The sequence below is a fragment of the Salmo salar genome, chromosome 05 (assembly GCF_965601325.2).
Source record: "Salmo salar chromosome 05, fSalSal1, whole genome shotgun sequence".
Classification (NCBI taxonomy): Eukaryota; Metazoa; Chordata; class Actinopteri; order Salmoniformes; family Salmonidae; genus Salmo; species Salmo salar.
In genome coordinates this window covers 49,691,997-49,701,235 of record NC_138295.1, presented here as the reverse complement: position 1 = coordinate 49,701,235, position 9,239 = coordinate 49,691,997, and the positions used below count along the sequence as shown (strand labels likewise).

The following is a 9,239-nucleotide window of genomic DNA, read 5'->3' as shown; positions in this document are numbered from 1 at the left end:
TCAGAACTTATTTTTGCTGATCGGAACAGTTTTTCTATAAAGTAACATTAACTCAAGTTAAACCCTATTCTTGATTACAGACTATTTATAAATCCTAATCCGCAATAAATGTGCTCTTGGAATAAAATGAGAATACAATCAGATTTTGGAACTCTTGCACACATTTCCTAATTGATTTGGCTGGCACACTGTACAAAACAAATGTTAGAAGAATATATTAGACACTACAATAATCTAATCCCTAGTCCACAAATCATTTAATACTGGATTGGAATCCATAGTATCAAATTATAAATCAACGACGGATGGTCAAGCGTTGCGATAGACCAATTGAGTGGGGGGGGCGTGACCAGATGAGTGTCTGGAATCTTTCAACACCTCGGCTCCCTCGGCCCAGAATTCCTCCTGCTGTAGCCTGGCCACTCTGGAGTAGGTCCACATGGAAAGTAGTGCGCAGTGGAAACTGGCAGCCAAAAAAGCCCCGACTTCGCAGTCCACAACTCTTCCACATTAGCATTCCTTCCCCCTGACACATGCACCGTGAAGCAGATTATCATCTGAGCCGACAGGGGACGCACTTTAGAGGAGGAGCAGGGGAGGAGAGGAAGGGGGAATACCTCAGGAAAATATAGAACAAGAAAGCAAAGGGAAGGTGGAGAAGAGAAGGGAGAAGTTAGAAAAGCCAGTGAGAGAGGAGTGAGGACGGCTAAGGGTTATAGGGCAAGTTACAAGTTAGGGTGGATATGTCATTACGATCCGATAGAATTTTAGTAGCCTCAGAAACAGTGATGGGAGTTATAGTCATACAATTGTAGTGGCATATCATATGCAAATTAGTGGTGATAAGTAGGGTATTTGATAAGGAGTGTTGAGAGGACTCTACAGTGTAAGAGGGTTGTTAAAGGTGAGTGCTGTATCCTCCTTGTTTCAAAATGCAGCATTTTTAGAGCCGTCGACAAACACTTGTTTCTTCACCTCATTTCACCAAGAGAGTAGACCGCTCATGGCCTCCTTCATTACCTACATCTATTCCCACCATTAAATCATAAAAAGCCTAGATGGCAATAGGCTACAGCCCGGCCTCATGGGCCAAGGGAAGAGAGGTAGAAAAAGAGAGAAAGTGTGGGGGTGTGGAGGGAGGGAGCGAGTAAGGAGTGATGGCTAAGGAGGCATACAAGAGAGGGGGAGTGTGCCAATTGGTGTAGGGGATGAGAACTGCTGGCCGCTCAACAGTAGCATTCTTTCACACATAGCTGGAAGTAATCAGCGATCAGGGCCAGAGAAAAATTCAGAGCTCAGTCTGTTTGCTTTGGCCGCACCTCTACTCTCTTCTTTCTCTCCCTTCCCCTCGACATGGGCTGAGGCCCTGAGCGCACCCCCATCTTCCACCTCCCCATTCTTTTCTCCCTTTCTTAGCCTCCCATCCCAGCCAAACCACTAAGAATGATCTCAACATTGTTGCCTAATCCGAGTTCACCTGATACTCACGTTTCCATCCTTTTCAGTGGAAGGAGAGAGAGAGACAGAGAAAGAATAGAAACCTAGAGCTAAAAAGAGGGGGAGAGAGCATGACTGACAAATACACTTTGCACATGATTTGTTGGGTGATTAGAGAGTGGAGAGAGTATAGTGGGAGCACAGAGGCTTTGATCAGTGTTGAGTTCTCTACCTCATGTACATATTACCTAAATTACCTCGACTAACCGGTGCCCACGCACATTGACTCTGTACCGGACCCCCTGTATATAGCCTCGCTTGTTATTTTACTGCTGCTGTTTAATTATTTGTTACTTTTATTTTCTATTTTCTACATATCTATTTTTTACTTTACACTTATTATTTTCTTAACTTCTTAAAGCATCGTTGGTTAAGGGCTTGTAAGTAAGCATTTCACGGTAAGGTCTACTACACCTGTTGTATTCGACGCATGTGACAAATAAAATTTGATTTGATTTGAGTACAACACACGTTGATGAAACAGATGCTGGAGGTGAACTCTTCCTAAATGGTGGATGGTGTCGAGGACAACTTCCAACTGAATTTCAATAGCCTTATTGCTACTGTAAAAACAGCTGCTAACACTGTCAACGCATTTTGGACATACAGTTTATATGTTGGAATGAAAAGCATGCACGGATGTGAAGTAATAAACTTGGATTTTCTTTTGCAGTGAGATACATTTTGGTTTGGTGTTCGTGTGTTGGGGGACCATGTTACATTGTCTAGCTGGTTCAACTGAGCAGCTATAATTTTTCATACCTTATTCATGTCTAAGAGGTTGCTGATTTGTTATAGCCTATATCATGTAAACCACAAATATATAATAAACTAATTCAAATAATGTTAATTTTAAAAGTTTGTGGTTACAATTTCAAAAAACATAATTCAAAGTATCTTTTTCATTCTTCCTCCAAAAAACAATCGTTATATATATCGGAATCAGAATCAACTTTTGCCTCCCACACACATACTATGTTCATCGCAGCTGCTACTACTAACGTCTTATTTAATGACATCCAATGACCAATGTCATCTCCTATCAAACTCTTATCTCACTTCCTCTAACTCCCATCTTAAGTGGCCTCTTAGCGCATACAGTAAGGGGAGGGGTGAAGGAATGTGAGTGTGTTTGTTTTCAAATTGGCTCCCATATGTGGCAGTGATGAGTACAGGCTATTAGTCAGTGAGGAAATACACAGCTGTGCAACAAGCTGAAATATGCTTATCAATAACTTTTCCAAAAGGTGACTGCTGATGTTGACAGTTTTTTAATTTATAGCCAGGGCTATACAAGAAACATTAATCATTTCCATAACGCTCATTATGTTTGGCACCTAAGTGTTACTACTGCTCACTCATGATATTCCTGTGTTTTTACCCTGGCCTGCAGCCCTATACTAGTGAAGGCAGCGCAACATCCGGACTACCTTAAGCACAACGCTGAGAGAGAGGCTGCTGGGAGGAAGAAGGGAGGAATAGCTAACCGCTTCCTCCCACTAAGCATCAATGAAGCGATGTGTGCTACGGAGCAGAACTACTGAGCAAACAGAACAGACCTCCGCTTCCTCCGCCCCCACACATGTTCAACACATTTCCCAGCACAAAACGATAATGGTGTATAAAAAAAAACGAGCGAGCGAGAGAAAGATTGACTAAACAATTCCTGTTCTCTCTACAGCAACGATACTAATCTGACTCTAGTGTGCGTTAGACTATAGGGGTGGAGGCAGAGCATGCTCCCATATCCTATCATAGACAGACGAGGCTGAAGTGTTAAGAGTGGAGACTGTACTAGTGCAGAGGGAGTGGTTATAAGCACACTCAGCTATCACATGTTCTCTTTTGAAGGGAACCACACAGCTGTTGAGTACACTAAGCAAGCACAACGGACAGTGTCCATCAAAAAAAAAAAAACATTTATTGACACAACTTTTTTAAAACGGTATTGTGTCCAACAGAGGTTGTGAGGAGGTGGTCCACAGCCCACTCAGCACGTTAATATCCTTTTCACACTATAATACCGACTGAACGGCGTTGGCTCGCTTTTCCAGCTTTGTTCTAAGGGCAATGCTTTACCAGCCCAGCGCAGTACAGTTTGGTTTGGCTCAGTTTAAATCAGCTCGATAGTGTGAACGTGTTATTAACGTGTTAATAACGTATTGTTAACGTGTCTGTTTAGTGGTGTGGGGCTGACTGGTCACTGCCCACTACCATCTAGACTGTCCGGGAGCAGCTTGGTGAGGATCCAGGAGCGCAGTAGCTCAATCTCTGGCCGGAAGAGCTGGTGCTGGAGGCCTGGGAACGAGTGGAAGGTGGTCGTCATCCCAGCCTTCTTCAGCAGGGCCGTAGTTTCTTCTCCCCACTTATGGAACACCAAATCGTCTCCTGTCCCATGGCCCTGGAACAGCTCTGGGAGGGGGCTCCCCGCCCCTGCCCTCTCCTCCACAGCCTAGCAGGGGGAGAAGAGTTAGTCAGACACTTCTAGACTGCTTACTAGCACACACTATAGGCCCAATATCTCTGTCAGAACCAAGTGCAGCCAACTCCAGATAAATGCAAGGTCTTGGGACTGACATGGAGCATCTTTGAATTGGGACACCGTATATCAATATACCAATATTTCACTACCACTATCTGTCATTCAAAGGACAGTTTACTAGATAGTTGTAGTTTTCTGGCGCTCTAATCAAGATTTAGAATATTGTCTGGACAGTTTTGAAGACATTATGCCCAGTGAGAGCCTCCCTTACCTGATATACTCCAGTCCTTGTTGAGAAAGCTGGACAGAGCAAAGACTCCTGCAACGTCACGGTGATAACGGCACGCTAGGTGGAGGGCCATAGCTCCGCCCATAGAGAAACCCCCTTTGGATGAGGAACAAGACAAAACAGAACATGTCATTGTACTGGGTCCATTAGGTCTCTTTCGGGCAGGTATTCACTGAAAATATGTATTGAATATTGTATCCAAAGTGCTTTTCACGGGAAAATAAAAAATGTTGAACTTTGCATATTGGGAATAATATAATGTAGCAACATAATAATAAATACATTCATTTATTATTATGTATGAGTAACAGTAGCTTAAGCCATCCTGGCAGTTTAAGCTGTCCGAAGTGGAAAATGCTCTGCCTTTAACTGAGAAAGAAAAGAAAAAACATTCCTTAGTTCCACATCATCAGCTTTTTCGCTCCTCAGGAGTCGGCATCCGTTCACGAGCCCGTCCTTAATCTCACACATCTGGGTACATCTGGGCACACAGTGTACATCTGGGAAAGTGTGCAAGTACCCATCATCCTGTCAGAGGGGGAAGGGAAGAATGGAGATATGAAAGGAAGGGGGGAGTTCACACGCTTTGCCCAACGAATAAAACATTTGTCCATGAGATTCTCTGTTTCTTTCTTTACTTCACCGGCTACACTCTTTAAAAAAAAGGTGTTATCTAGAACATAAAAGGGTTCTTTAGCTGTCCCCATAGGAGAACCCTTTGTAGAAGCCTTTTTGGTACTAGGTAGAACACTTTTGGTACCAGGCAGAGCCCTTTTGGGTTCTACCCGGAACCAAAAAGGGTTCTCCTATGGGGACAGCTGAAAAACCCTTTTTTCTAAGAGTGTGTACTTTGAGACCGTCTTTCTGGTATACTCTCAATCTCTCATTCCAATCCACGATAACAAACCTCAATCATACATTCACATTCTAATGTCTCCTTCTTTCTTAAACCCCTCCGCTGTGCCGTTTGGTACAGTGCTGCCGTGTGTTTTCGGTGTGTGTGTGAGCCTATATGTGTGAAATCACGACTGTGGTGATAGCTTCTCTTTTCTGAGATTTTCCAACGAATCCATGCTTTTTTTAAAGAGTGAAAAACATAAACACAAAAGCCTGCGGCAGTGGATTTTCCTTGAAAAACTTTTTCCATGGAAAGATCTGGCGCTTGTCAGTCCGTCAGCCCTGCAAGTGGACTCTAGGTACAGACCACTTCGTTTCTCCAGTATGCCGAGTGACTCCAATGAGTATTTATAGTTAATGACAAAATGTTATGATTTAGAAAGATAATATTTCAGCAGTCTCCTAGGAACATGTGTTTTTTGAATCACTTTCTCTGGAGTGGAGTTCAGGGGCTTTTCTGGCGTTCCACACTGGGCCCTTTCACACAAACGCTCAGCTCTTTTTTTCTACTCACAACTATTTCTGTAAATGTATATATTTCAGAGCTTGTAGGTTAACCCTTTTCCCACTGTTCCCATCGGTTTCCCCTTTCATGGACGGCTATCATTTGTTCTCTTACAGAGACATAAAACTTGCGATGGCCCCCCACATATTTCCTGTGGGAACTCTTACCTAGGTTCTAAAATAGTGTTTATGGCACTTGATCTGAGCGGTTTTATGTCATTGTTATTTACACGCGAACCTGATAACCAAAATATTTGGGAAAAAGGATTTGCAGAACCTGAGAATCCCTCCAGAAATACTTTACGGTTCATAATTGGCAGCGTATAAAAGGATAAAGAAACCTGATAACTTGCATTCTTCATTTTATATCATGACAGAGGGAGTTGAAAACACCAAGGCCAAGAGAGAGAGAGTGATGTGTGTGGAGAGCGAGATCAAGCAAATGGGCAAGTGGAGGGGTGCATAATAGACACCTTCAGGGGGGTCATGGAGTTAGGATGTCATGAGGAAGGCAACGAGGGAGGGAGAGAGCATACAGCCAAATCTGACATACAGCCAGAAAGAGACAGGGAAATAAAACAGACTAAGTAAGACAGCTCTAGTAGCAGCAGAAGTAGTGTGTGTGTGTGTGTGTGTGTGTGTGTGTGTGTGTGTGTGTGTGTGTGTGTGTGACAGTACTTATGATCATCCTGTGTTTGGGTACTCCTGCCCTGACCTCCGCCTGTATGACCGCTCCCAGGGAGTTGGCCATGGCGTCTATAGACTCCAAGTGCTCCAGACAGTCCCGTGAGATTTTGTAGCGGTCAAACCACACATTGGACAGAGCCTTCCGCATGAGTGTGTATGGCCTGAGGGGTCAACAGAAAACAGAACAAGATTCAAAGTTTGGTTATGTAACGAGGAAAGGTTGGGGCAGAGGATGAGAAGAAGATTGACCCCTTTCCACAATATCGTGCTGACCTGAACCACACTGTCTTGGAAATGATCTACTCACATGGTCCATTCATCTTGGCACGGTAGTCTGAAAAAGGTATTAGGCTATTTAGCCTATTTAAATTGCTGTTCAGGGCCCATATTCATAAAGCATCGGAGTAGCATTGCTGATCTAGGATATATAATCGTAATCATTATTATCTAAAAGGCAAAACTGATCCTAGATCAACTCTGAGATGCCTTATGAATACATGCCCAGATGTTCTACCTGTCTGGGTTAGTTAAGTTATTTTAAAGATGACAGTTGAAGGGCTTTGTCTGTGTGTTGGGGGGGTGGGTATAATTTGTGGAATGTTCCAACAGGAATCTGTTTCAAAAACTTCGTAAAGTACAAGGTTGCCAACAATGTCACGGTTGTCGTAGGAATGAGCAGACCAAAGTGCAGCGTGTGTGACGTTCCACTTTTTATTTATACTGTGAAACTATGCAATACATACATAAACTGAATGACAAAAAAACAACAAACCGTGATGCAGAGGTGAAACATACACTACTCAAAATGAATCTCCCACAAACCCTGGTGGGACAAACACCAACTTAAATATGACCTCCAATTAGAGACAACGATGACCAGCTGCCTCTAATTGGAGATCATCCCAAACACAGCCCAACATAGAAATACAATACTAGAACAACCCAACATAGAAATACAAAACTAGAACATAACATAGAAAAACTAAACTAGAAAACCCCCGTCACGTGACAAACATGACAAACAAACAACGCATACAAAGTAGCATGATCAATTCACCTAGCTAACTAGCTGCCGAATAGGGATCAACTCACCATGTAGCTTATTCTTAATGTTTAGGCTACCAGACTGAGGACAGACATTTTTCGGAATAAACGTGATGAGTGAAAAACATAATGAAATAGCCCGCTCCCTACCCTGTATCTTATTCTGACGCTATACAACTTTGTATGCGTTGTTTGTTGGCAACCTTGTTATTTACAAAGTTTTTGGAACAGATTCCTGTTGGAACGTTCCACAAATTATACCCACCCGTGTTGAGGGGTTTCAGCAGCTTGACTGCAGGACTGTAAATGGCATTTACCTGGCTAGGGCTGTGGGATATACCACTCTGATGTGGGGGAAAGCCAGGTCTGGTACCGAAACCTCTTTGACCCATGCTCGCACTCCCTGTCCAGTGTCTCCTGCATGGCAGAAGTGAACAGTTAGCCAATATAACTGACTCACCAGTCACTAGGCTTACAGTTGCTGACTGTTTTTGGCATAAACTGTATATTGAATAATATTGGTGATGCCACAATTATATTTTTTGTTGTTGAGTTGCTCACATTTTTTTCATGAAAAGGATTTTACTATAATATTTGTTTTTAAATATTTGATAGATTATTTTATTTAACATTCATTTTATCAGGGAGATATCAGATAAAAACATAGCATTTGGTTTTTTTCTCGTGATCAAGGCCAAATATTAAGTATCCTTAGAATAACATTTCCCAATGCTGACCACAATTGAACTTATCTATCTACGTAGCTACTGTTATCTAAATTATTAATTTGCCACAGTAGGCCATTCCATAACTCAGAGCTTCGTGAAGCCACATAGTTTGTATAGTTATGAAGTTCAAAGACAGTCCTGTCTGCCCATCACAGTACAAAAGCTATCAGTATCTTATTTTATTTTAAGGTACTCTGGCTATGCTACAGGCTAGGCTATAGGTAGCTAACCTACTAAAACTCCTAGTTATTATGAGGCTAGTTCAGCGTAGTTACTGTTGAATAAATGTCACTAAACATAGAGAGCATTGCAAAATGTAAACACCTGAGCCGTGTAAGAAGATGACTGATGCAGAATATTTCCCCGTTGGAGATGCAACACACTTATACAGAAGCTTGCTGCTCCGTACGGCAGCCATGACTTCGGTTAGTGTCGCGCGAGACTACAGAGCAGACAGATATTTGTGATTGGATAGACGCAGCGCACAGATTCCCAAAACCTAAACTCCCGATAGGTTGTTCGACTGCAAACTTTGCTCTATCACGATGATACAAAAACTAGGGAATTTACACTGGATGATCCAATGCGAACAGGTATTTGCTAAATTATTTTCGTTTTGCTATGAAGGCAACATTTGATAAGTTACTACAATACATTTTCACTTCCCCTATATAGGCTAAGCATGTCAGAATTAATGGTCAAGGACCAATTTCCCCCTGATGCTATTTAGAGCCACAAAGGTATGAGCTTACATAGCCCCACAAAAACGGATAAAGCACTGCTTGGTCCAATGTTTCAGTGTGCTCTATCATGTGTGCAGTGATTTAATGGAATGTCTGGATCTACAAATCAGTTTAAACACATTCTAAGGTCTTATCTTTTATAAACATAGGCCTGTTTTACTTAGATTCAGGTCGTTTTTACTTGCCTTGGACCACACAAACGGTGTCCCAACCCTGACCCCCAATAATGTTGCAGAGAGGGATCAGCTTGGAAGTGGGTGGCTATCTTGCTGTGCCAAATACCAAAACTATAAACCCACTCAGGGGTCATTCCCTCCATTTTGTGTAATAGAACAGACCATAAATATTTCATGAAACATTCACTAACA

At 42.4% G+C, this 9,239-nt stretch overlaps 1 pseudogene across 1 annotated transcript; it reads right to left on the bottom strand.

Moving 5' to 3' along the window:
- Nucleotides 1–2,752: 2,752 nt before the first annotated feature.
- On the bottom strand, nucleotides 2,753–8,592 carry LOC106605023 (lysophospholipase-like protein 1; annotated as a pseudogene). Its single transcript, XR_014392337.1, has 5 exons — nucleotides 8,453–8,592; nucleotides 7,718–7,817; nucleotides 6,348–6,517; nucleotides 4,251–4,364; nucleotides 2,753–3,949 (listed from the first exon to the last, which is right to left on the bottom strand). The product of XR_014392337.1 is annotated as a lysophospholipase-like protein 1 (transcript).
- Between the last annotated feature and the right edge of the window lie 647 nt (nucleotides 8,593–9,239).